Genomic DNA, 14088 nt, shown 5'->3' with positions numbered 1-14088 from the left:
ACTATAAGTCAAAACCTCGTTGACTGTTGAAAAAGATAACAAACTAATTAGGGATGGGGCAAAGTTGGAACCTAAGTTTTCAGTTCTCAGCCAAAGACCTTTGATACCATGATCAGAATGAACCAAACATGCAGATCCTCGGGTTTAATATTGATTTTTGACAAGTTCATCTGTTACTAATATTTCATAACTATCAACCTAATTAATAATTAGAGTCATATTATTGAGGAAATATTGTGAAACAATTTAGTCACATATGTATGCATGCATTTGTCCTTGGAAATACTGAGAATTAACTGATTTTCTGATTGCTACCTACATATCTCTATGGGCTTTTTAATCTATATAGATTAGGAAATTCGGACCTGGAAAATTCCATTTTAAGCAAATTATTTAATAACAAGTATTTCTATGTATAAACCACACAGATAATATTTCTTTTCAAAACTTGTCATTAAAAATGCTAAAGATTTTTTTGGGCATCTTTTAAACATTGTTATTAATCATTCTAATTATGAAATTCTCTGAGTCAATAGTTTACATAAAATAAATTTGTGTTTTATTAGAAAATTTGACCATTAATTGAAAGGCATTGATCTCTCTGGCAATAATTGCATCTGTAATAGTTCTATTATTACTTTATAACCTTTAATGTGAGCATTGACTTCTTTTTCCACACATGAAATCATTTTATTCTTGGAATTATTCTACCCCAATCTTGCAGAACTTTTACAAAACGAACCAATTTTAAATTGAGGAAAGCATAACAATGAGGAGGATATTAGAGCTGCACATAGAAAATGCAGTTGATCGAGTGCAATATTGCAGTGTGCCTGCACTAGGTAGCTCTAGGTTTTTGTTTGTTTTCAGGCTGGTAGGATTAAAAGAAACAAACAAACAAAAAAAAAACCACAGAACATACAAGTGGTTGAACTTTTGGACATTCATTGTCTCATGACATTGGTGCTACAATTTGATTTTAGTGGGCAGGCATCCACGGAAGAATGAAAGTGGGCATTCTGAGAAGGTGTCTGAAGTGCCCACAGGAAGTGGCAGGCAGGTGTTGGGAGTTATTATATAACAAAATGATGCCAATTTAACACATCCACTATCAGGAAGAGAAGGGGGCCAGGAAACAATCCTGATGAAATACCTACTACTGAGAGTGGAGCCAGGTAACGCACGGGAGAAGAAGTATATATTTTTAGTTTCAACAACCCAAGCAAGCAAGAAAGGGGAAAAGTAAATGGCATGCCCCGTGATTGGGAAACTATTTGAAGATGTACAGAAAAAGGTAAATGTGAGGTGATGCCCGTATTCAAGGAAACGTATATGCTGTTGTGGCTCACAGATTATCTCTGCAGCTGGCAACATCAGCACCAACAGTAAGCAGAAACAGATCCCAAGGCTATAGCCCAGAAAAACACCAGGCTCTGCATTTTAACATCGTTCTTTAGGAGGATTGCAAGCACAGTGACACGTGAGACTAAAATTTGCGAAACATGTTTTTGACATTAGCAGGATTAAAAATTTGAGAGAATTTTCTCTCAAGTTTAAACTTTACATTTCAGAAATGAAAACATGTTTGAAATCTAATCTAAAATTGATTTCATTCCTTGATTTTTCTTTCACAAGATATATGATTATAAAGTTATTTGTGGATGACTATTAGGCACTCAGTTAACTGTGAAGTGTTTGTGTTATAATATTAATGTATAAAAATATTTTGAATTGATGGAATAGCTTTGGGGGAGGTTACTTCCAGGGTCCAGAGGGGCCTGCTGAGACTTGCATGGACAGGACCTAAGCCCCTACACAGATATAGCAGATGAGCAGCTCAGGCTTCATGTGGGTCCCCTAGAAAGGGGAACGGGGGTGAGGGGGTGGGGGCTCTCTCCGACATGGACTCTCTTGCCAGCTTTACAATCGCTCCCTCTGGCAGAACTGCCTTGCCAGGCCACAGGGGAAGAGAACACATTCAGTCCTGATGTGACTTGATGACCTGGAGTGGATGGCGGGGGCACAGCGCTCCTCTATTCTGAGGAATAAGGGAGGGGGGATGGAGGATAGGGAGGGAGTGTGGGACAGCGAGGTGAGGAGGGAGGGTGCTATGACCAGGATGTAAAGTGAAAAAATAAATAAGATTAAAAATAAAATGAGTTGCATCTTTAGTTTCAAATGATACTGTGCGTTGTCCTTTAAAAGTTAATCTTTCTTGAGCTAGGCACTAGCTCTAAAACTGGGTCCAGTTTGGGTAAATGAGTTGAAGTATACCATCATATATTCAATTTTACACATATAATAATTTCAAGTATAATTTCTCGAGCCAATAATCGTGAGTACCTAATAGCATTGTAATAAAAGTTTCAATTATATAACAAAACAATGCCAATTTAATGCATCCTCTACAGGTAAGGGTCTTCTTAGAGACTTTAGCTACATCTCTAAAGGGCCAGAATTATAGAAATGTTTTGGGTAGTGTCTCTGATGTGGCTTAGAAATAGTTTAAAATAGTCTTTAGAGTTCATTTATCACTGCCATTCCTGTCCACCATGCATAGTACATTACAGCACCATAAACTTTCCATTTAAATGAGTTTTATTTTATGTTACTCATTGCTCAAATTAACACATGTTACCCTGTAGTCATTGCTGCAGATGCTCTGCAACTCTTCCCTAAGAACGCAAATCCACCACTGAAAGCAAAGTGACGTCATACCCACGGATGTTCAAAACAAGCTATTAGCTTAGAAAGCAATTTCTAAAGTGAGTTCCAAAGTGATTTTTGACCAAGAGAATATTTCTTGAGAATGTACACTGTCCTTAGACATTTGTTCTTGAGCAGTTTCCATTTGGCGGCTTGACTGGTGACCCAATCCTATAGTCCCAGTACTCTGGAGGTGAGGGCAGGAGGACCATGGGTTCAAGGCCATGTTTAGTTACATAGCAAAGTTGAAGTCAGTCTGGACTACGTGAAATCCCACCTCAAGAATACAAGAAGGAAAGTATTAAAAAAATAATCAAAGTTTTATATTCACCAGGGCTTAAGCAATTCTTACATATTTGCTAAGATACTTATTTTGTTGTCTTGAAAATATATCAAGTCGCCGAAGGCAGTAGAAGAGCTAAAATTCAAATTGTGCCATTTCCTCCTCTAATCCAAGATGGAAACTCAAGGTGCAGGTAGAAATAAGATTAAATCGATCACTATAAAAGTGATAGAAGGTTCTAGGTCAAGTTGGTTATGGGAAACAAAGTCACTATCATGTTTCATCAATGATCAAGACTCGCTGCCAAGGGTTTTCATTGCATGCAGGGCATGGAGCACTTTATAAATCATGGACTCCGCTGACATTCAATTACACTCGGTCTTATTAATATGGACTGTGGAGTGCTTTTAGGTGTCTGCTCACCATAAAACTAGTCCTTTCATTAGCAACGCTTCTCTTTCACACGTGAAAAGTTTTCACACAAGTCTTTGAAACATCTAAAGTACAAGTGCTGATTATAATAAAATGTTTGAAACTGTAGAGTGATTATCCCAGAACCTTAAAAATAAACACCTGTCCATATACTCAGGAGCTGATTAAAGGTGGGTAAAATGTGAAGACAGACTTTGCTTCCCCCCAATCCCTCCAACCCCTATTTTCTATGTATTTTTTTTTATGAGCCAATCGAGAGCATTTGCAGAATGGTTTTGAAGCTTGCAGGGGGTGGAATGCCTGTCCTCAGTTTCGTAATTCCAACGTCACTGTCTCATCAGAACTAAATCCTTTTCAACAATAGGAGTCAATATGTTGTGACTCTGAGACTTCCTCCTAATGAGGACACATCTTTCTTTCCACTAGAGACATTATTTTCCAGCTGAAGAATTCTTGTGTGTAGCTTTTGAATTAGAGTCTTGAAACGCAAGTTATAGACTTCCCAGTGTCCAAGCATGTACTCTGGGGCCATGTTTAAATCCTTGTGTATACTTGGGGGAGAAATTATTGTTGTTATTGTTATTAATATCACTGGCAATTTTAATATTTAGTCAGACTTGAGATCTCCTTGTGGGCCCTGGTTACTGGGAGATAAAAATCCTCTGTATAATTTTGCAAACAACAGAAGAGAGAGAGAGAGTATGTGCCATAGATGTGCTCAAGACTACCATAGATTTTGTGAACCATTGATACTGACATTTTGAGATTGATACACAGGGCTGGAGAGATGGCTCAGTGGTTAAGAGCAACACCTGCTTTTCCAGAGGTCCTGAGTTCAATTCCCAGCAACCACATTGTTGCTCACAGCCTTCTATAATGTAATCTGATACCCTCTTCTGCAGATAGAGCACTCATATGCAATAAATAAAATAAATAAATCTTAAAAAAAAAAGAGATTGGTACACATATGTGTCTTCTACATATCTGTACATATGTAAAGATATGGGGATTCCTGATGTACATCATGCTTATTTAAGAATAAATATTTTTAAGAATAAATATTTTAATTGAATTGGATCTTAAACAATCTATTCCAAACAAAGTATTTCAAACCTCTACAGCTTCCACTCATATTTGCTACCTTGGAGTAGAACTATTCATACATGGCCACAAGGAGGCGCTAGTGATTTGCAAATGTCGGTGGTGCACTGCAGATTGGAAGCAATTTGACAATTATTAATACGCGTTGAAATCATTTGTTGCTGCTGTTGCTATCAACATATTTCTCAGCAATAAATATTAAGATTTACATTGAGAATAAAATAAATTTCTCTCTATGCCATATAAATGGTTTCTGCCTGTCTACAATAAAACATGGCGTTTTCGAAAAATATTTTCCTATAGAGAAGTCTTTTAATGTTTCCATTTTAAAGCTTGCAACTGTTATAAGTACATAATAAGTATGTTTTAAAGGGATAAATAATAATATCACTAAAGTCCAACTTAAGAAATGCAGTGGAGCTGGCACAGGAGCTAAGGAGGTAAAACACTGGTCATGCATGCCTGTAGACTTCTGCTCAATCCTTAGATAGAAGAAAGAAACTGACCTAACAAATTCACCTCTCTCTCTCTCTCTCTCTCTCTCTCTCTCTCTCTCTCTCTCTCTCTCTCTCTCTCTCTGTTCTCCCTCAGTAATAATAACATAAATAATAAATAAAAACATTTTAATGCCTAATTCATTTTCCTGAAATATGACATTTTTATCAGAGACAAAAAGTAATGGTTTTCCTTTTTGTGTCAGTGAATGACCCTGAGAAAATGTAATTCTTTTTTTTTTTTTTAATTCTGGTTGTGACAGGGTTTTTCATTATACAGGCCAGACTGACCGTGAACTCACAATGCTTTGCTTCATCCATACTAAGCCACAGTGCCTGATGCAATTCTTAATTGCTTCCTTTAATTTATGTAGCCCAGATTTAGTGTGCTCATAGGTACAAATATCAGAATATTTTGAGAGGGTAGTTTTCACAATCTGAGCAGATTAAACATTTTACTTGGTTTGAGTTCTAAAACAGGTAATTATTTTAACTCTGTATAAAACTGCAGAAATCAGTACTAACATTTCATCAGGAGGCATCATGGGCGCTTTTTATTTCCACATGAAAAATGCAGAGACTTTATGAAGGCAGGCTGGTGCGCCATGCCTTAGAATTGTGCAGTTTAATGAAGCCAGTGGGATTACTACCATACAGAACGAGAACTTGTTTATTTCTTCTCCCTCTGCCCCACACAGGAGGGGTCAAAGTGCCATCCCTTTGCAGATTAGAATTCCACACTGCACAAGGACCTTATAGACTGGGCATGCATTCTGTCGATATTGACTCTTCTGCAGAACGTCCTGTGAGCAAAGCCGAGAGAAACCTTTGAGCTAAATCAGGTGCTTCCACGTTCCCCAAACAGACGCGGTTTCCCCTGGTACAACTCCACTGCCCTCCTGTCCTCCGGGATAGTGCCTACATCGGACATGGTTCTGTGCGGAGGCTCTGCCGGGACGTTCTCTCTGAGATGAAAAGGCGCCTTTCCTTCAGAGCCTGCACCCTTACTGTATTTTATCTTTACACAGTATTTTTTTTCTGTTATTATATATAACCCAAGGGAACATATATTTGTGGGAACCTGGCTTGTATTCACCCTGAGAGTACATCAGGATGTTTGAAGAAGCCAAATTGAGCCGGGCGTGGTAGCTCATGCCTTTAATCCCAGCACTCTGGAGGCAGAGGCAGGCGGATCGCTGTAAATTCGAAGCCAGCCTGGTCTAAAAAGTGAGTCCAGGACAGAAAAAAAAAAAAAAAAAAAAAAAAAAAAAAAGCCAAGTTGAAGCTGGATATTGTTGACATCAGCGCTGTTTAGTCAGAATGTCCTCACCACTAGTATTCTGTGGTGGTAAAAGTCTCCTTTGAACTCGGAAGATTTAAGAAGGGATTTCTTCTTGTGGCAGCTGTCTTTTTGTGGGAACAGAAACCGACAGTCAAGCCCTGGAACCCCGGGTTCTGTAGTAGGACCTCACATAGCTGCCTTCAGGTTGTAAGGCCACTTGCCACAAGTTTGACCTCCAGGCTAGGACTCCACAAACACCGTGACTATTGCTGATTTAGCTGTATGAACTTTGTCCGGACTTTTAATCTAGGCTACCAATTCCAATTAGTTGTTGTCACGTGTCAAGTCCTTCCTTGTCACGGACTGCCTGCCTACATACCCTACCCTTATTGCTGGGTCTTCGGTGCGGTGCGATGCTCTGACGTCCCTGAGTCACTGTCTGGTCACTGTAGCCCAGAGATTCAGTTAGATGCTTTACCTTGACTTCAACCACATCCAAGGCTGCAGATGCTTCCCAGACCACCCGTACTTGACTGGCATCCGTCTTCCAGGCTTGCAGAAACACGTGGTTTGCACAGTCTTCCCTGCACTCATACCCCTCCTCCCTATCTGTTTTACCGCTGCCTCTCTGCGTGGTGGTGGTGTTCCTTGCAGGGCTGCAGTGTGCCATCCCTGTGGTAGGGTTATACCCTCCGGGCTCCACTATCCACTGCGCCCTTTCTCCTCCAGCATGTAACGAAAACCCAAACTCAGAAGGCACCGTTTGCACCTTCTCTGGGATCGGCCACTGCAAACAAGGAGTTTCTCTGCCCTGTGGTCTGAGTAAGTCCACCTTCCTCATCTTGGCTGCTTCTTTTTCTCAGTTTCAAGACAGATTTTCCCTCCCACTGGTTGTTTCTGGAAGCTGAAAGTCTTACTCTAGGGTGCAAGTTACTGACTTGGTGGGAGCCAGTAACAGATCAGTGGGAGAATTAGGTGCCCTGTCTGCTGGTTTTGTATCTGTTTTCTTCTAAGCAGATTCTCATAGGCCTAAAGTTCTACTTAACTTAGCAGTATTAGAACAAAACAAAACAAACAAACAAAAACAAAAAACTCTAATTGATAGGCAACAAAAATTGTGAGACTATTGGAATTTCTGCAGTGGTACAGGACAGTCGTGTGTTCCCGGGAGACAACGTGAGGGAGCAAAAATGTAAACAGAAAGGAGATAAGAAAGAAACAGAGCTGTTAGCATACTTGGTTTTTTGTTTGTTTGTTTGTTTTGTTTTTTGTTTTTTTGAGTCAGGGTCTCTCTGTGTAGTCTTGGTTGCCCTGGACTCACTTTGTAGACCAGGCTGGCCTCGAACTCACAGCGATCCACCTGCCTCTGCCTCCTAAGTACTGGGATTAAAGACGGGCGCCACCATGCCTGATATTTAAGACCATTTCTATGACCTGTAGGTGGGAGAGAGTCCTGAGAGAGCAGACAAAAATAAATTTTAATTGTCAAATTTTAATTGTTAATATTCTCTCACTCCTGAGTAATGTTTTTGCCTGGGACTAGAAACATTAGGGAGAAATCAAAGGAACAGCAGAGTTTGGAGCTCCTTGAGCTGGGGAAAACCTTGGTCTGAAAGGGATGAAGAGATTTATGATTCCTAGGACATCCAAGTAGTTCTCCTCCTCAGGCAGCAAGCAAGACTTTGGAAAGCTGGATGCCAGCATTGCTCTCGTGTGTGACCCCTGGCTCCTTGCACTTTTCTAGTCAGAAAAAAAATGTTATCTTTCCCTCATTAGAGTCCTTATGCTGATAATATGGTCATGTAACTGAAGAGGATAGAAAGAAAGTGCTTAGCCGTTGTGGTGTGGGTTGTGTGGCGCATTCCCCTGGCTTTGATATAAACTGGTTAACACAGCTAACTTACCGCCCAGGTAAGTTGCCCGGTTTTTCCTATTCCCTAATTTTCCCATCTGTATAATGGAGACATTGGCACCTAATACAGATGCCATGATGAGTTTAGTTCAAGTGAAGGGGTCGATGTGGTGTCTGGGAAGGCTAAAAAGTCCCTATGTGAGGCGATTAGAGCTGTGTTTCCCTAGCAACACCCCCAGGACACATGAAGGTTGAGGCACTAGTCCTTAGGGTAGTTGACTTCATCTTCACAAAAGGGAAAAGTAGTTGTTGCAAGCACATTACTGGCATCCCTACCATGGGACCCCCACATAGGGGCTTTGGGCCCTTAGCAGCATCTTGCATTCATGATGAAATATGCAGAGGATGATAACCTCTAAATGATTTAACATCTTTATCAGTTGCTCAGTTTTTGAGTGTGTGTCACCAGCTTAGAAACCATGTGCACAACTCTTGGTGGCATAGTATATATGTTTCTTAAATGCTCTTCCTTGCCCAAAGCCCATTATTTTTCATTTTTATTTAATTATGCTCATGTTATGTCTATGAGGGTTTTGTGATTTATATAACAAATGCAATTTATTAGTATGCCTTTTAATTAGAATGGTGCCATGTCATCTATTTATTCAGTGACTTCAAACTTTATTTCTTCTATAGGGTAGCTAATGTATAAAGCACATCAGTGGAATAACAATTATCATTTAAAACTCATTATTGGCATTGGATGGAAACAATGTAGAAAACACATTATAAACACACTCGTGTGTGCCGCTTACTATCTTATCTTGGGCTATTGTCTCAAAAAATATGTCTCCAAATTTAACAAGGAAAATTTCATTCCTAATTAGATTTAGAAAAGAGCCTAGAAACTAATGGAAACATAAATTTAGGATGCGGTTACAATTAGTTCAATCCCCATGCCCCCCTGCCCATGAAATCTCTACTGCCACAGTGTAAGATACACGTTCAATGTATTTCTAAAAGTAATATTTGCAGAAGTTTTAAATAATAGTGAGTAAAAAGTAATTTGTAGCGAAAGCCAAAAGAAGACCTTATCTATGTGGAAAGTGTTTATTTTAAAATGTTTTTAGATGCTCCATACCCATTACTAATAATTTTAAGACTGCGAGAGACTGTTGGAAATGCTCATTGCTATACTCGGACAGTAGGTGTCGCTGATGTCATTTTCCAACAATATGCTGAGTCAGAGTGGGCTGGGCTCCATGATGCAGACTTTTTTTCCTTCTTTTTCTTTTCCCGGTTATAGCAAGAGCCAGACTGCCATCGGAGACTCAATCTTGAAAGTCATTATGAATTCAAAATGAAGTCTAGGTTTCATTCTTTTCTCTTGCACCTCTGCTATAAATGCTCCATCTCATGGCCGAGGCCCTTCTGTGTGTTATGATTTTCTTTTGAATGATTTCAGAGCTTTGGCTGGCACAAGAGAACAAACGATGTTGAGAAAAAGTCATGTCTTCATGATTAGTGTGATGACCTTCTTTATTTGATTTGGATGTGTGTTATGCTTCTCCTGTAGCCTTATGTGGGTAGCATGGCCGCTGGCTATCATGTACCCTAGACTCCGTTTCCACTGGGATGATTACCCATGCTACATTTTATTACAAATTGTTGAAATTACCTCCTATCAGCTCTTTTGTCATTCTCAAATCCATTTGTGGTCATGTTTGATCCTAAAACAAACAACACAACAATAATAGCAGCCGCAACAAAAACTTAGTTCGCTCCTTTCACCAGTGACGAATGTTTCTATTGTCTGCTTTGATACGAGTCATCCATTAGTGACTAATGGATTAGTAGCTTGAAAAGGTGGATGATATTGACAGGCACAAATGGATTTTCTAGGTGTTGCTCTAATGTCCTTTCTTGAGAACAATGAAGTATCAAAATCCTTTCTTGTGGTTTTGTGTTGGTCCAGTTGAAGTTTGTCGTGCTAGAATTTTCCATTCTTTGGAGAGTCCGGGACCCAGCTTTCCTTTTTTAGATTTGAGAGGATGAAAGAACGCACGGATAAGAGGAGAGCTTGGGAACAGCCCACAGGAAAGGATCTGGTTCTGCTTGGTTTGCAGCTCGGTTTCTCTCAATTTAGAATATTGATAGCTGTCATTCTGTCTGTCCTGATTAGATGGATGGGATTTACTTCCATGTATTGGGACATATTTCATCACAGTTGTTTATTTATGGTAATGTGTGGACAAAGAATAGACCCTATAGATCCTCTGAAGCCCAGAATGAAACTAATTATTTAAAATATATGATTTGACAATTGCAAATTCGAAAGAAAGAAATGGTATGAAATAAAACAGAACATGTTTTGTAGGAAAATTCCAAGACTCCTGCCGCTATTCCACCGAGCTACCTAGGAGGTTTTGCTGCGTCAGGCCAAATGACTGTTATTCTCTGTGTTTATAGTTGTTAATAGAGACCAAATAGTTAGTTCTGAATGACTCAAACCTAATGATAATCAGAGCTATTGAGACAAAATTATCTCTGATTTCTAATTCAATTTGGTTTAAATCAATCTGGCTTGACTTCTGCCTTCAGTACACACACAGCACAGTGTTTGAACTCTGTGGCTGTATTGGTGCTGCCCTGAGCCAAGTGGGCATGGCCCATGTGTGTTCCCCAGAGTTAAGTATGACCTTACTCCTCTCTCTGCCTCAGGGTGTCTTACATAGGCCAGTGTGCTGCTGAGAAAAATCATGTATTAAAGTTTCAAAGGACAGATGGCTATATCATAAGCTGACGATTGGCTCTTCAATGTTTAATCTGTCAGGGGCTTCCCACTCAATCTATCTTTAAAGCAGAATATTGATTCTCTCTTTTACCCTCTCTGGGGACCAAGAAGTTCACTGCAAACATTAGTCTGTTCTTTTTGGTTTACATGCCTTTCTTTTAACAATACGTAAATGTATTTGTTCCAAAGTGGTATTTGTTTTATGACTTGAAATTTTTATCAAGACAATGTAAAAATTGGTCAACTGTATAATTAAATGGAGAAAGATGGTTTATTTACCTCCAGGCCACTTTGGGCATTCCTGAGGTTTCTTTCTGCCATTTGAGGTTTAAATTGTATTATAAGTTAAGTGTATTCTTTGAGGGTTTATCTGTTGGAAGATTTGTTTGGGGTTGTATGAACATGAGAGATAGTAGGACATTTCAAAATTAAGATCTAAGGTCTGGAGGGAAGGCTCAGAGGTTAAGAACACTGACTGTTTTTCCAGTGGTCCTGCGTTCAATTCCCAGCAACCACATGGTGGCTCATAATTATCAATAATGTGATCTGATGCCTTTTTCTGGCTTGCAGGTATACATGCAGGCAGAGCACTGCATATGTAATAAGTAAATAAATGTTAAGATCTAATGTGAGATAATTAGAAAGATGCACCCCCTCCCCGTCTTCCTGACTCACTATGTGATCTCTCCTCATATATACAGTACCATGGTGATGATGTCAACTATAATGTGAACTAGCTAAAGGGCCTTCATCAAAGGCTGAACTGGAGAAACCATCTAATCATTGACTTATCTCCAAAACTGAGCTGAAGGCATCTTTTTCTTCATAAGGTTTCTGGCATCTGTTACTTTGTTACGGTGAATAAAAGTGAGCTAATACAAATCCAGCTAAACTCGGGATTATATCTATTTCTTCTGACGGTATTTGATTTTAAATCACTAGACTGTGGGAAAGTTTTTGGGCCTGCCTCAGTTTATCCAACTGGATAAATGTTACAAGACCATTTCTACCCTCCCACTGCTGGGCATCAAGGCATCAGGGGAGGCTACTATTGCCAGGAATTCCATTCTTTTCCCCTATTGTATCCCCAACCTTGCTTAGAGGGCTTTACTGCTCTACCATCCTTTATTCCATCATTACCCAGTTGACTTGAAAGAGAACAAGAACCAGAATTTCCCACAGCCAAGTGTCTGTCATTCAAAAGATACTTTTTTTTTTTTACTTTGACCCTTTGACCTTTTATCCCAGTCCTGTTTAGAAATTCTTTCCCAGTCTACAGTTAAGGTGAAAAGCAAATTAAAAAAAAAAAAATTGAAACGTTAACCATTTGGCTAAGTTTTGTGTCTTTTCTACTGATATCTGTTTCTGGTAATGCTGACATTCAGTGGTTACTGTGTGTTTCGGAGTATGAGATTGAAAAGGGGTTGGCCTGTGCCCTGGTACCACCCTAGTTCTAACAAAGTATAATGGACTCTCTAAGGAAGAAGCAGGGGGCATTTTTCAAAGTTCTTATAATAACGCTTTGTACAAAGGATGTTTCCTTCCTTTTGCTTGCTCTTTGATCACTTCCCGCTGGTGGGCTGCCTTACTGGGCCACAGAGGCAGAGGACTCAAGGCAGTCCTGATGAGACTTTGGTAGGTTGGGATCAGTTGATAGGGGAGAAGGGCTCCCACTCTGTGAGAACTAGGGGAGAAGCTTAGGGGGAAAGAGGGAGGGAGGGTGTGACTGGGAGGAGATGCGGGGGGGCTATGATTGGGATGTAAAGTGAATAATTAAAAAAAAAAAAAGTCAGGTGAACCATGGGTTATAGAGAGAAAAAAATGTAGCAATTTCAAATTACAGAGTAGCCTGGCTGCAGGGTGAATTCAGTGTTGACTGTCCTTATCTAAACTGATAAACATTTTAGGCACTAATATTGGGACATGGATGAGCTGATTTTTGTCTGAGTGTCTCTTGTCATCACCCCAGCTCTGCAATCCTGGCTTCTGGAGACTGGACTGGTCCATATTTTAATTTGATTCACACTATTCCTGACAGGATGGGTATTTCCTGTTTCAGTGCTGATACAGTACTGATGCCATTTTGTGCCTGGCGTTCTTAGTCTAGGGCACAGCTTCGCAACCTTGGCACTGTTGAAGCCTTGGACCAGATCTTTCTGAGTCATAGTGGAGTAGCATTCTTGATATCTGTTTGCAAGATGCCAGGGAAATTTTTTTCCAATCATGCCAACCAAACATGTCTCCAGAAATGGCTAAATATTTCTGGAGGCCAAAGTGGCTTTCCTCCACTGAGCACTGTTATGCAGACATTTTAATATGCTACTTCAGTTTTGTGGATTTATTTCTGTTTTCTTGACAGTCCACTGTGGTAGGAATATTAGGCTTCTGTAAGAAAGAAGCACATGGAGTTATAAAAATGGAATTAAGCATAGCAGTAAACAATTATTTTGAGTGATAAAGAAGTGATAATGAATTAAAATTTGGACAACCTGATAAATATGAATATCACAAGACATAGAAAATATCGACAATATTTTTATAAACTAGCTATTCGTAGTACTTATTTTTGCTAACATTCCGCACATTTTTGATGCCTTCATTTTATGACTAGATCTTAGCATTAACTTTTACCTTAATTTAAAAAGATTTATTTTTGATGTATACACACACACACACACACACACACACACACACACACACACACACGGAGAGAGAAAGACAGACAGACAGACAGAGATAGAGACATAGAGGTGTGTGCTGGTGCACAAGATGGAGGGATGGGGGCATCAGAGCCCCTGGACCTGGGGTTCCAGGCAGTTATAAGCCTGCCAACATGGGTTCTGGGAACAAAACTTAGGTCCCCTGAAAAAGCAGCATGCACCCTTGGCTGGTAAGTCAATTCCTCTCACCTCCTACAATTATTGTTTATGAGCATAGTAAGTAACTTGGGTTATCTTTACCATGCTTAGTCTGACATTTGTTGGCTATTAATTGTGAAGAGTTCATGTCCACTTCATTCTGGCTGTGCATAGATCTAACACGTTATAATGAGAAAGACATGCATGCTTCCCAAGCACAAGCCTCTTTTATCACATGGCAGTTCCTAGGTAACATGGCATCCTGTACAGATACTCCAATGAACTC

This window comes from Acomys russatus, chromosome 12 (assembly GCF_903995435.1).
Source record: "Acomys russatus chromosome 12, mAcoRus1.1, whole genome shotgun sequence".
NCBI classification, from domain to species: domain Eukaryota; kingdom Metazoa; phylum Chordata; class Mammalia; order Rodentia; family Muridae; genus Acomys; species Acomys russatus.
Note: the sequence above shows the minus strand (reverse complement) of the source record.